Raw genomic sequence first — 14,959 nt, 5'->3', positions numbered from 1 at the left:
GTATTCAAACAAGTCAATTACTAATGCCAAGTATTTATATGCTTACCTGTACCAGGCTTGCTTGGTTCTAGAAATAAAGCAATAGTATATTTTTTATACAAAACAATTGGCCTAGAGTTCAGTTCTTGAGTGTGTGAGACCATTTGCTGACTGTGTGTACATCAAATACTTTACACTGTCCTCTGATACTGCCTTACTGCTCAACCAAGCTACCACTTTAGAGAGTAAGGTTCTATCTAACTTTAACCTCTGCCAAACATATGGAGACTCTTGGACTCTATACACACTGTACCTCACTTTGGTGCAGTATATATAGAGCCAGTTTCTTACATCTTCCAAATGGGATCTCACCACCTTGGAGAGTGTAGAGAATATATGTGACCAGTACTGCTGTATAACAAGGCAGTTCCACACCATATAGAAGTCCCCTCTTGGCCCCAGGCACCGAAGACACACAGGAGAAGGAGACACTCTAGCCCTTCAGAGGAGTTAAGGTGTGAGATATACTTTATGAGGATATTTAAGTGGATGAGCCTGAGCCATGCAGAGATCACCAGCACATGGGGCACTATACGTGCATCCTGCCAGTCTGTCGCCTACAGATAGCCCAACTATTCCTCTCAGCATGGTTTCAAGGGGCCCATCATGTCTGGAGAGTGTACAACCAGGGTTTTGTAAATTTGTAATAAACTACTTATGCATTCCAGGGGATGCATAAGTAGTTGCACTTCCAGCGGATTATATTCCGGGACTTCCCCAAGTTCGGTGTGATAACCGGAGAGAGTGTGCCGGAGCTGTAGGTACCCAAAGAATTGTGATTTCTGCAAGTGGAATTTAAACTGGAGGTCCTGAAAGGAGTGTGTGAGAAAGTGCCCTCTTTCTGCATGGTAGCCCCCACTTTTTGCTGAACTGCTGATGTACTTTGACTGAGTGTGCCCTGGGCTCCTGCTAATCAGGTGCCCAGGGCCCATGTTCTTTCCCTAAAACTGCATTAAAAACAAAACCCAATTGGCATCTCTGGCCACAGGTCAGCCCCTGGTAAATGTTACAACAGGTACCCAGGGCACTGTGACCAGGGAAGACCTCTAAGGGCTGCAGCACTTATTGTCCCACCCTTAAAGGCCCTGTAACATTGCACTCACACACTGCCTTTGCAGGCTGCGTGTCTTGGTGCAGAACAAAGTGAAGAGTTGACATGAATGAATGAATGAATGAATGAATGAATGAAAAGAAATTTATAATGCGCAACTAAGCCCAGAGGCATCAAGGCGCCTAACACAAAAAGAAAGCAAAACAGACCAGGAACCGAAACTACAGGTAAGCCTTGGCAAAAAGCCACGTCTTTAATGCCGTCCTAAACATAGGGACAGTATATTGAGTTTTAATTTCAGTAGGACAAGTATTCCACAGTTTAGGGGCTAAAGAGGAAAAAGCCCTCCCTCCCCATTTAACTCTTCGGAAACGGGGAACTGACAGCAGATGCTTTTTCCGAGAGCGAAGGTTTCTGCCTGGGACATAAGGTGATAGTAAGTCCTTAACCCCCTCAGCCCCCAGGCCAGATAGAGCCCCGTAAGTCATGCACAGGATCTTAAAGACGATCCTATCTTGGATCGGAAGCCAATGCAGACTCTTCCTGGCAGCAGTGGCCGAAGAGAACTTGGGAGCGTCAAGCACAAATTTGGCTGCCGCATTCTGGGCTGTTTGCAGACGTAACACAAGGCCCTTATTTACCCCGGCAAAGAGAGCGTTGCAGTAGTCAAGCCGGGAAGCGACCAATGCAACAAGAATCTGTTTGCGAGCATGTGGAGACAGATAGTGTCTGATCTTTCTAAGGATTCTGATAGTACCCCAACAGGTAGCAACAGTCTTATTAACCTGCTGAGACAAGGAGAGAGCGGGATCAATCAGAACTCCCAGGTTACGGGCCAGATCCGTGGGGGCAGGACAAACTCCCAAAGAAGGGGGCCACCACTCAGAAGACCAGATGTCCCTATTTCCACTAAAGATAAGGACCTCGGTTTTTTCCCCGTTCAGCTTTAAGGAATTGTAAATCATCCACTGCGAGACTGCCTCCATGCAGTTCCGAAAGCTGAAAGCGGAGGAACTGCCTGAGTGGGAGAGGGACACCATGATCTGGGTGTCGTCAGCATATGACACCACCTCCATCCCAAAAGATCTTATTAACATAGAAAGTGGCGCCACATAGATGTTAAAGAGGGTAGGACTTAAGGCCGACCCCTGAGGGACCCCACATTGGACCGGAAGGGATGGAGATAGGAGTTCACCCAATTTGACCCTCTGTTCCCTCTGGTCGAGGAAGGAAGCCAGAAGGCTCAAGGCCACACCCTCCACCCCTATCTCCCTAAGGCGAGAAATTAAAACCGAGGGAGATAGGGTATCAAAGGCGGCTGTCAAGTCCAACAAGACCAGAAGGGCAGAGTGGCCCTGAACCACCTCACTGCGGATGTTATTAAGCACTACCGTAAGGGCCGACTCCGTGCTATGATGTCTCCGAAAACCATGCTGGGAGTGATCAAGACATCCCGAGGTGTCCAAAAATGCCGCCAGATGCTCATTCAGATGGATTTCGAGCATCTTTGCAGGCGCAGGAAGCAATGAGATCGGACGGAAATTTTTAAGGATTTCAGGATCTAACGTAGGTTTCTTTAGAAGGGGCTTAACCACCGCACTCTTCCACACAGAGGGAAAGGTGCCCTCCTGTATTGCCCGGTTCATGATACTCAGGAGAGGGGGCAAAAGAGCTTCCCGACAATCCTTAAGGACTCTGAGGGGGCAAGGGTCCAAAGGGTACCCTGACCTGATCTTACTTAACAGCAGGTCTAACTTTTGAAGGGAGAGCAGTGGAAAGTTGGGCAGATTCCCCGAAGAGGCCACCGTTCCACCACCCACAGCAGATAAAACCGAGGGTAGGGACGGCAGCGCAGCCCGTTGCAACTCAAGGGCCGAATAAATATCGGCTATTTTAGAATGAAAAAATTGGGAAATCTTGTCACACAGACCCTGAGAGCTGGGAATAGGGTCGGGCACTTGCAGGGAACACAGAGAATCTGCAATCTTAAAAAGTTCTCTGGGGGAGGTAAGAGCGGTAGTCAGCTTAGAAAAGTACTCCTGCTTTTCTTTAATAACCTCCAGTTTATATCCCTTAAGGAGAAGTTTATGCCTTGCCCTCTCCTGATCATCCCAGCTCGCCCTCCATAACCTTTCCTGCTTCCTGCAACCTTGTCTTAGAGCTCTCAAAGACTCCGAGAACCATGGGGCCGAAGGTCTCTTCCTAGCCGAATAACGAAGAGAAATAGGAGCCAACACATCCACCGCGGAGGTGATGGAGACAGTCCATTCAAGTGCCGCTGTACTGACATCCCTTGCTATCCCCGTACCTAAATTAGAAATTAAGGGAGCCAAGCCTACAACCCACTGCCCTGGCTTATATTAGTCACCCCTGTAGCTGGGTGCCCTATGCCAGTGGTGAGGGTACAGGTGCATGAGCCCTGTACCCCTAGAGTGTCTAGGACCATTCTTAGACATTGTAAGTGCAGTGCTGCAATTAAGAGTATATGGTGCTGGGATTTTATCATTACGAACTCCACAGCACCATAATGGCTGCACTGTAAACTGAGAAATTTGGTATCAAACTTCTCAGCACATTAAACCCAGTGTGAGATTTAATGAAAAGTGCACAGAGAGGGCATTTTAGAGATGCCTCCTAAAAACCAACCTACCACTTGTGTCCAGGCTGAGTAGCTGCTTTCGGCCGCCACCACCAGACATGTTTCTGCACCCCTGGGTCGAGAGCCTGCTGCTCTTGGGGGCCTGAAACAATGCACATCCTGAGACGAGGTGCCAAGCCTCCTCCCCCAGGATCGGCCTGGTACACGAAGGGGAAGCTTCAAAGGCTTGCTGCCTTTGTGAGCTTCCCCAGGTCACTTGCTGCTTTTAGCTACTGGTCCCCACTGGTTCTGACCCTCACTTTGGGCGGAGAACTGGCCCACCTCTGCCAACCCCACCCCTCGAGGTAAAGCACAACTCTCAGTCCCCGCCATCTTGCAGATGGGGGGACCTAGCCAGCCAGGGAAAGGCTTATGCCCCGCTCCCACTGGAGGTGGCATAATAGGGGGTGTACCCACCCCAGGGAAGGTACCCATTGGTCCCAAACTTTTACCTACCTGTTACACCCCTAAATCTAGTATTTAGGGGCACCCCTGAACCTTGCTTTTTCAGACAAGAACCTACAAGAAGAAAAGAAGAAGAAGGACCAAACAGCCGTGCCGAAGCTAACAAGAGGAGGACGCCCACTGACTTGGCCCCAGCCCTACCGGCCTATCCCCACATCGAACCTGCTCCAGTGAAATCCCGGTGTGTCCTGCAGCCAGTACCCTCGAGAAACCCGGAGGACCAGTCTCTCTTCAATCTCAAAGACTCTGTCTCCTGTGAACACCGAATTTGTTCAAACAAAAGACTCCAGCTCCGCAAGGATCCGCGAGTTTGCTCCACTCTGCACCCGACGGCCATGTCCCGAGTTCGAGTGGCCCAACTACTAGAGGAGGTCTCCCCGGCGATCTTGACCCCTGATCCGGCGACCCCTGACCTGCCTCAAGCCTCCAGCGATGCCTGCAGTCTCAAACCGGAAGGGACCAGGAGCTGGTAAGAAGATCCGACACCAAAAGGCACCCCTGCACCTGATGCCCCACGGCCTTGGGTGGCCCAACCGACGGTGCCTAACCAAACCCCAACTTACCTCTCCAAGTGGTGGTCGCACCCAGAAGACCTTCGTCCCCGAGCTAGTAGTGCTTTTGCAAACCGGAGACTCCCCATTGAAAGCTACAGGGCACCTGACGCAAAACAGCACTCTGCACCCCGCCCCACAGTGCCGCTGAGGGCGCATCTTTTGTATTGTCCTGAACTTTAGTCCAGGAGCTTTGCTCCCACAACCTATTGGCCTGCTCATCAGCAGCCACCAACCGAAGGCCCCCTATCCCCCATTGGATAACATTGGGCCTCAGCACTCTGCACCCAGCCATCCTAGTGCCGCTGAGGGTGTGACAAGAGTACATCCTTGACCCTGGGGTACCCCGGAGTCTAACCCCAAAATACCAACTCCTACAACATAGTACTTGCCTGTTAACCGATAACACTATTTTCCTCCATAGGTAACATTGCCTGTTTTTCTATGAAAAGTGTCTTAAGTGTGGAGTTGGAAAACCTAAGAAATCCTTTAAAACTGTAACTAAATAACCAAAACGCTTTTACTTACCTGTTAAGAGGAAATGTCCCAGTGCAGTATTCAGGTATACTGCACTGTGTAAGAAAAGTAATCTGAAAAGTAACTTACATGATATTCTACTAAAATTCCTATACAAAGTATATGTACTGTATTCTGAAAAGCATTGCATTATCAGTAACATTACTGTAATCAAATCAAAGTACATTTACAATCGCAATTCAACCTGTTTATAAACTGCATTACTACTGTAAAGTATTTATTGCTTACCTGTGCCAGGCTTGCTTGGTTCTAGAAAATAAAATAACTAAAAAAATATTTTTATACAAAAACAATTGGTCTGAAGTTCAGTCTTTGAGTGTGTGAATTCATTTGCTGACTGAGTGTGTACAACAAATGCTTAAAACTGTCCTCTGATAAAGCCTTACTGATCGACCAGCCTACCACAAATAGAGAGTGAGGTGCTATCTACTTTACCTCTGCCTACCTTTTGGGTTCCACTGGACTCTGTGCACGCTATACCTCACTTTGGTATAGTATATACAGAGCCAGCTTCGTACAGATTGAATATGACCCTTGTCCCATTTAATACTCAGCAGTGAAGTGCCAAGCTGGTCCGACCCTCGGGACTTCTCGAGGCCAGCCACATGTGTCAACCACCGACCCGCCCATAGAGATGTATCCAGGATAAGTCTTCGGTCGCAGCCTACCCAGCGCAATGCCACTCTCTAGATCCAGAACACTTCTTTTGTGGGGTCCAGGAGCCGGGCAGGGACTGGAGCCCTATATTGTATATGCATTATGTTCTCCCTGGTATTCCAGATTCTCCCAACCCCTATGTAACCAGTTGTTCACTACCAGAATGTGTGCAGCCCAATAATATAGGCAGAAATCCTCCATGGCGAGCCCTTTGTCATATGTGGAGTGGACGCATTTACCCAGTTCAACTCTGAGGGGCGTATCGGCCCACTGGAACCGCCGTACCATCAAAGCCAGATTGTTAAACCAGGTCCGCTGAATATGAAAGGGGAAGTTCTGAAGAGCGTATATCAACGAGGAAGTTTCATCATTTTAAACAAAGCTATTTAGCCCATAAGGTTAAGGGACAGCTTATCCCACCTTGTCATGTCCTGTTGGGCCCTATGCAGCAGGGAGAGAAATAGAAGAACATCGTCCACATAGAGGGCGATCCTGTTCTCCGTCACCAGGCCCCAGTCAAAACCCCACACCTGAGTGTTGCAACGCACCCAGGCCGCCAGGGGTTCAATGGCCAGCATGAAGAGGAGGGGGAACAAGGGGCAGCCCCTGCCGGTGCCCCATTGAATAGGAAACACCACAGGAGGACACCACACTGTTTAGCCTGACCTGGGCTTGTGGGGTGGCATACAGCACCTTGATATAAGCCTGATATTTGGGGCCAAAGTCCATCTTAAAAAGTGTATACTCTAGGAATCTCAAATCTCATGCTGCGCCTGCTTTATCTACCAAGTTCGCAAATGAGAACAACTTATCCTCATTTCATCCCTTTCCCACATATTCTGAAAGTAATGGTTAGATTTCTTCTGTACCTCTTTGATTAGGTAGAGGCGGGCAGGTCAGATCCAATCCATTAATATCCAAACACATTTCTATTAGGGCAGCCTCGGCGAAACGGAGCACCCCATTTAATATTCCAGCGTTATTTCTGCATCCAGAGAAACTCAACACACACCAAACTTGCAGCCATGTTGGAAACTTTTTCTGCAGAGCTAAAAAACCTTGTATGGAACATACTGAACACAAGTTGTGAACCGTCACTTGCACACAGAGTTACTATTCAATAAAAAGATTTATAACATGTTCAATACCTCTACACACCTATGATGCATCAGGATCCTGTGCTTTGTTACACTTACACCCATAAGCTGGACACAGACTGCAGAAAATTAGGTAGAAAGGTAATATGGTGGTTAGCTGCCTCTATATAAACTGTAAAACAAACTAACACGCTCATTGGATGATGTCATGAGTGATGTCAGAAATGATGTCATAGAAGAACATGTCATGAGTGATGTAATATGTGAGGTCATAAGCAGTACATGGCGGGCGTAAGTTATAGTTAGCTCTGCTAAATTATAACTGGTGAACTTCTGTGTTTTATTAGCTCAAAATGTTAATGTTGTCAATTACATATTCACCCAACTACAAACACCCTCGCCCAACTCAGTGAAGTAACGAGCCACTCTGAATATATATACACTACCATTATGTATTTTTATAGTACATGTTTATTTTCCAGTAGTTAACATGAACAATGGAGATTGTTGAGTCTATTCTCTTCAATGGGCAGCTAATAATGGACAATAATAAAAATGTGAATGTTATGGCTTGTTGACCTTTCATAAATCGATTGTTAACAACATAATGGACAATGGCTAGTGCCTGAAGAAATGTATGATTCTGTGTCTATGCTGCATATGTGCATGTACACATTTGACACATAATTTGGCACGTATTTTGCTGATTTCAATCAAAATAATAATGCCTGAGAATTTGCCACATAATTTGTTTTTTCTTGTCGCATAATTTAGATAACCCTGCCATGTAATTGTGTCCTCTGTTACCACATAGTCCTTGCTACTCTTACATTGATAAAGCTCTGCGGAGTAGTTTGGGTGCTGTCATTATGATGTTAAACCCCATATTTCACAGGAACCTGTTATTTTTCACGGATATCAGTAAAATGTGCATTTCTGATGGATATTTCTACGTGCAGATTCCTCACCTTTGAAGTTCTCAGGCGCCACTCTGTGTAGAAGCTGGCTCTGTATATGATACTGCCACTAGGTGGTAATACCATGCACCGAGTCCAGGGATTCCACAAAAGTGTGCTGGACTCAATGTAAAATCCAAAGTGCTCTATAAGTGGTAGTGTTGGCAAGCATCCTTAGGCCTAACACAGAGGAGTGTAAGACATTTATTGCACAACAGTGATCAATAATGACACACGACTCAAGAAAGAGATCCAGACCAATTTTATAAAAATATACTTCATTTGTATTTTATTTTAAGACCAAGATCTTCGTAATAAGGTAAGTACGTTTTCACATAAATATACTTTTCACTTTGAAAAATCGACACTTAAAAACTTTTTAGCACAGTCCACTGTTATCCCATGAGGAAAACGATATTGCTGTTAAACAGATAAGTTCTGCACTTACAATCCCATTCTCCTGAGCCAAAAGGCAGCAAGGGCCAGGGATCAGGAAAGTACCCTAAACTGCATAACGAGCAGCACAGGGGCGGCCGGGTGCAGAGGTCACAATTGGAGTTCGACCCAATGCTTTCCAGTAGAGACAGGGGGTACCTGGGGCCTCACTGCTTGCAGTCGGGTAAATCGGTTGCAGGGGCAAGGCTTTGGGGGGTTAGCACCAGCACAGAGGGGCCAACAAAGCAGCACCAAACATACACCACCAGTGGCACAGGGGTGGTCGGGTGCATTTAAAGACATTTATTACACATCAGTGATGAATAATGCACACACAACTAAAGAAGGAGATCCAGACGAATTTTAGAAAATGTTCCTTTGTTTGTACTCTATTTGAAGACCAAGATCTCCATGATACGGTAAGTAAGTTTTGAATGAAAAATGCTTTTCACTTTGAAAAATCGACACTTCGAAATTTTTCAACACATTCCAATGTTATCCTATTAGAAAAACAATATTGTGGTTAAACAGGTAAGTACTTACCATCCCATGCTTCGGAGCCAAAAGTCAGCGAGGGCCAGGGGTCAGGTGAGTACCAAACTGCACCACCACCGGCACAGAGGTGACAGGGTGCTGAGGTCAAAATCGGAGTTCGGCCTAATGATTTCCAATGGAGACAGGGGATGCCTGGAGCCACTCACGCTGCTTGTAGGTAAGTGGAACGGTTGCAAGGGCTAAGCTTTGGGTGTTAGGACCAGCACAGGAGGGGGACACAAAATAGTACCAAACACACTCTACCAGCAGCACAGGGGCAGCTGGGTGCATGGTGCAAGCACAGTGTTGGCCATCTAATGCAATCTTATGGAGTTTCTTCCTTTTGGAAACAGGCCCAGGCGTCGATCCGGAGGGCCCAGACAGAACACTAGCGACAGCACAGGTAAGTTGAGGGTCACAGGGGTAACCCTGGTCAAGCTCATCAAAGCCCGGGGACTGCAGGTGCAGGGGTGCCTTTAAACGTCAGAAATCTTATCAGGCTAGTTGCGGTAGGGGGTACCCTTCAGATTCACTCTGCAGGTGCCGTTGTGGGTGTGAGGAGAGGTCGGCCAATGCTAGATTCAGAGTTCTGGTCTCTGGGGAGGCTTCACTAGGCAGTTTGGTCACTCAAACTAGGGCCGTGGGCGTCTGGTGCAGAGTGGGCACAAGTCACAGATCCGCCTGGATCCAGAGTCTTAGTTGTTGTTTTCTTCTGGCCAAGCCTGCTGTCCACAGGAGATTAGAGTCTTTGTTGAAGGCAGCAGTCCACCCAGGGGTTTCAGAGGTCGCTGTCTCCAAGACATGTCGCAGGTTCCTCGAAGCTGGAGACAGGTCAGTAGGGCTGGGACCAAGGCAGTTGTCGTCTTCAGTCTTCTCCTCAGGGTTGTCTTCTTTCTTCGTAGGTCGTCACAGATCTAGTTTCCAGGTCTTGGCGAGCCACCTAAATATCAGATTTAGAGGTGTTTTATGAGAGTAGCAGGTGGGGTCAATGGGCACCTTACCTAGGGTGCCTACACCCTCTATTATGCCATCCTTCTGTGGAAGGGGGGCATAGACCAAGCCCTTATTGGAGGGGTCTCCCCAGCTTTAACATGGTGGTGACTGAAAGATGTGCTTAACCTCGCCTCCCCCACCTTAGTGGTGGAGTTGGCAGAGATGGGCACACCTCCTATTCTTCTTCAATTTTCCTGCTGGTTTTCCCACCCAAAGTTGGGGGGTAAATTGGGGGCTGCCATCTGCTGCTAGCAGCAGAGGTTGAAGTCGCATTATGAAGGCAACAGGCCTTTGAAGCTCCCCTCTTCGAGCACTGGGCCATCCTTGGAGAGGACGTGTGACACCTCTGCCCAGGATGTGCATTGTTTCTGGTCCCAGAGAGCAGGGGCTCTCTACCCGTGTCCAGAAACATGTCTTGTGGTGACTGGCTGCCTACAGCCGGTCAGATACCACAACAGGGTTGGCATGTTTTCATGGGGCACTGTAGGAAACTGGCTCTATATATACTACACCAAAATGAGGTATAGTGTGTATAGAGTCCAGGTGACCCCAGAGGTAGGCAGAGGTTAAGGTTAGACAGAACCTTACTCTCTATTTGTGGTAGTGTGCTCGAGCAGTAAGGCAGTATCGGAGGACAGCGTTAAGCATTTGATGTACACACTCAGTCAGCAAATGAATTCACACACTCAAGAACTGAACTCTAGCAGCCGGGTGCAGAGTGCTGAGGTCCGTTGTTATCCAATGGGGGATAGGGGGCCTCCGGTTGTGGCTGCTGGCTAGCAGGCCACTGGGTTGTGGGAGCAAAGCTTCTAGTGTTTAGGTCAGGGCAAATGGGGAAACAAAGTAGCACAAAAGGTGCACCCTCAGCGGCTTTAGGGCGGCTGGGTGCAGGGTGCTGTTTCGAGGTCGGGTGCCCTCTTGTTTTCATTGGAGAACCTCCTGTTTGCAAAAGCACTGCAGGCAGGGAGACGAAGGACTTCTGGGTGTGACCACCACTTCGAGAGGTAATTTGAGAAGTTAGGGGTTGGTTAGGCAGTTGATTTGGGCACACAAGGTTGTGGGCCGTCGGGTGCAGGGGTGCCTTTTGGAGTTGGATCTTCTTACCAGCTACGGGTCACGGTCGGGGGGCCTTCTGGATTTAGGCTGCAGGCGTCGGCTGGAGGCTTGAGGCAGTTCAGGGGTCGCCGGATCTCGGTTCAGGATCGCCGGAGTGATCTCCTCGTGGTGTTTGCCCACTCGAGGTCGGGCCATGGACGGTGGATGCAGAGTGGAGCTGCTGCCAGAGGTTGCGGTTGAACAAATCCGGTGTTCACGGGAGAAGCAGTCTTTGGAAGTGAAGGCAGGCAGGTCCTCTGGGGTTTTTGAGGTTGCTGGCTGCAGGACACACAGGGATTTTGCAGGAGCAGGTTCGAAGGGAGACAGGCCGATAGGGCTGGGGCCAAGTCAGTGGGCGTCGTCCTCTTGTTAGCTGGCTGAACGGCTAGTCGGTCCTTCTTCTTTTCTTCTTGTTGTCAGGCTGGGTCTGAGGAAGCAAGGTTCAGGCTGCCCCCTAAATACTAGACTTATGGGCGTTACAGGTAGGTAAAGGGAAGGGAACACCCCTATCGTGCCACCCTCCAGTGGGAGGGGGCACGAGCCTGTCCCTGATTGGTTGGGTCCCCCCATCCTCAAAATGGCGGGGACTCAGAGTTGTGCTTCACCTCGCCTCCCCCACCTGAGGGGTGGAGTTGGCAGAGGTGGGCACACCTCTTTCCCTCACTTGTTTTTCCTGCCGTTTCTCCCACCCAAAGTGGGGGGTAGAACCAGTGGGGACCAGTTGCTGAAATCAGCAAATGGTCTGGGGAGGCTAACAAAGACGGCATGCCTTTGAAGCTTCCCTTTCGTGAACCCTGCCCATCCTGGGGGAGGAGGCTTGGCACCTCGTCTCAGGATGTGCATTGTTTCAGGCCCCAGAGAGCAGCAGGCTCTCGACCCAGGGGTTCAGAAACATGTCTGGTGGTGGCAGCTGAAAGCAGCTACTCTGCCTGAACACTAGTGGTGGGTTAGTTTTCAGGTGGCATCTCTGAGATGCCCTCTGTATGCATTTTTCATTAAATCTCACACTGGCATCAGTGTGGGTTTAATGTGCTGAGAAGTTTGATACCAAACTTCTCACTTTTCAGTGTAGCCATTATATGGTGCTGTGGAGTTCGTAATGACTAGCTGCCAGCACCCTATACTCTTAATGGCAGCACTACACTTACAAGTCTAAGAATGGACTTAGACACTGTAGGGGTACAGGGCTCATGCACCCGTACCCTCACCACTGGCATAGGGCACCCAGCTAGAGGGGTGACTGGTCTATGCCAGGGCTGTGGGTGTAGACATGGCACACAGGGATGTGTGCCATGTCGACTCTTCACTTTGTTCTGCACCAAAACACGCAGCCTGCAAAGGCAGTGTGTGTGTGTGTGTAAAGGTACAGGGCCTCTAAGGGTGGTACAAGAAGTGCTGCAGCCCTTAGAGGTCTTCCCCTGGTCAAAGTGCCCTGGGTATCTGTGGTACCATTTACCAAGGGCTGACCTGTGGCCAGAGATGCCAATTGGGTTAGTTTTGGGGAAAGAACACAGGCCATGGGAACCCGATTGGCAGGGACCCAGGGCACACCAAGAATAAGTGCATCAGTAGTCTGGCAAAAAGTGTGAGGGCGTTACTGCAACAGAAGCCCACTTTCCTACAGGATGCTCTCTGTGTACATTATTCAATAAATCCCACACTGGCTTCAGTATATTAGGAAATCGACCCCAATATTGTAGGGGCCTATCTGCTCATGCAGATATGCCTTCAGCTGTGGTACAGTGCACCCTGCCTTAGGGCTGTGAGGCCTGCTAGAGTGTTGACTTACCTATGCCTTCAGGCAGTGTTAGCTGGTATGGCACCCAGGCTGGGTGCCATATCGACTTAGTCATTTTCTTCCTCACAGGCATGCAAGCTGCAAGTGACCCTCCTCAATGGCAGTGAGTAGGGTACCAAGTGACTCTCTGCAGCTCCCAGACCCAAGGCACACAGGGTACCATTTACTAGGGACTTACAGGGGGTAGAAGTACAAATAGTGGATTTTCTTTTAGGGAGGAAGTACTGGCACAGGGGACCTGGTTGGCAGGGACCATGTGCACTACAATTGAAACCAGATCCAAACCAGGCAACAAGTGGGGGCTAAACATGCAAAAGAGTTACTTTCTCACACCTTTTCCCTGAGCAGGACACAGCAGCACAGCCTTTTCGCCTTTGCTAGCCACCAGATTCAGCATGTGCAGTCCACTTCGGTGCAGCATCTCTTTGCCGGGTCCTTGGTGCAGCAGAGCAGTCCTTCTTCGGTCCTCTTCTCCAGTCTGATGAGATCTTACTTCTGGGTGCTAATGGTGCACTTTTATTCCCTGAAAATACCCTCTTATTTTGCCACCCTTAGAGGCCGTGTATCTTTACACACACACACGCTGCCATTGCAGGCTGCGTGTTTTGGTGCAGAGCAAAGTTAAGAGTCGACATGCCTACAATCCACTTCCCTGGCATAGGTCAGCCACCCCTCTAGCTGGATGCACTATACCAGTGGTGAGGGTTTCAGGTGCATGAGCAATGTACCCCTACATTGTCTAAGTCAATTCTTAGACATTGTAAGTGCAGTAATGCCATAAAAGGTATATGGTATGGGAGTTTGTCACTACTGACTCCACAACACCATAATGGCTTTACTGAAAACTGGAAAATGGGATATCAAACTTCTCAGCACATTAAACCCACACTGATGCCAGTGTGGGATTTAATGAAAAATGCACTCAGAGGGCATCTTACAATTGACCCCTGAAAAACAACCTGACTCTAGTGTCCGGGCTGAGTGGCTGCTCGCCAGCTGCCACCGCCAGACTTGTTTCTGGTCCTGAAACAAAGCACATCCTGGGTCCATGTGCCAAGCCTTCCCCTTTAGGATGGGCAGGGTCCACGAAGGGGAAGATTCAAAGGCTTGCCGCCTTTGTGAGCTACCCCAGCCATTTGCTGCTCCCAGCAACTGACCCCCACTGGTTTTGACCCCCTCTTTGGGCGGGAGAATTGGTGGGAAAACCCATATAGGAGAAGAGGTGTGCCCACCTTTGCCAACCCCACCCCTCAGGTGGGGGAGGCGAGGCGAAGCACCCCTCTCAGTCCCCGCCATCTTGAAGAAGGGGGGACCCAGCCAACCAGAGTGAGGCTTATGCCCCGCTTCACTGGAGGGTAGCATAATATGGGACGGACCCACCCCAAGGAAGGGACTCATTGGTACCAACCTGTATCTACCTGTAACTCCCCTAAATTTTATATTTAGGGGCAACCCTGAACCTTGCCTCCTCAGACTAGAAGAAACAAGAAGAAGAGGGATCGAAGAGCCATGCTGAAGGAAGAAGAGGAGGACACCAACTGACTAGACCCCAGCCATACCAGCCTCTCCTGACCTCGACCTGCTCTAGCAAAATCACAGTGTGTCCTGCAGCCAGCAGTCCCCAGAACCCGGATGACCTCCCCAGCATTCCCCAGCCAGACTTTGTCTCCTGTGAGCACCGGATTTGCTCACCAACAGACTCTGGCACTGGCCAAATCTGCGAGTCTGCACCCGACGCCCACGGCCTGAGTTTAAGTGGCCCAACACCACAAGGAGCTCTCCCCAGCGATCTTGACCTGGGATCTGGTGATCCCTGACCTACCTCAAGTCTCCAATCGACGCCTGCAGCCCCTTTTTGGAGGATCCCCGCGACCGGTGCCAGTAAGAAAAACCTGACGATAAAAGACACCCCTGCACACAATGCCCCACGGCCTTCGGTGGCCCAACCGACTGTGTCCTGGCATCCCACGACATCCCAACTTACCTCTCCAACCGGTGGTCACCTCCAGAAGATCTTTCTCCCCGAGCCTGCAGTGTTTGTTGCAACCAGGGAACCCCCATTGAAAACAACAGGGCACCCGGTGCCAAAACAGCACCCTGCACCCTGCACCCC

The 14,959-nt window shown here is 49.4% G+C and overlaps 1 protein-coding gene across 17 annotated transcripts in view; it reads left to right on the top strand.

The window, feature by feature from the left end:
* Positions 1–14,959, top strand: part of LOC146796177 (uncharacterized) — a 1,057,178-nt gene that overhangs the window by 311,680 nt on the left and 730,539 nt on the right. The gene's annotated exons all lie outside the window — the stretch shown is intronic.

The sequence above is a fragment of the Triturus cristatus genome, chromosome 10 (genome assembly GCF_964204655.1).
Source record: "Triturus cristatus chromosome 10, aTriCri1.1, whole genome shotgun sequence".
Classification (NCBI taxonomy): domain Eukaryota; kingdom Metazoa; phylum Chordata; class Amphibia; order Caudata; family Salamandridae; genus Triturus; species Triturus cristatus.
This window is presented reverse-complemented; position numbering and strand designations above follow the sequence as displayed.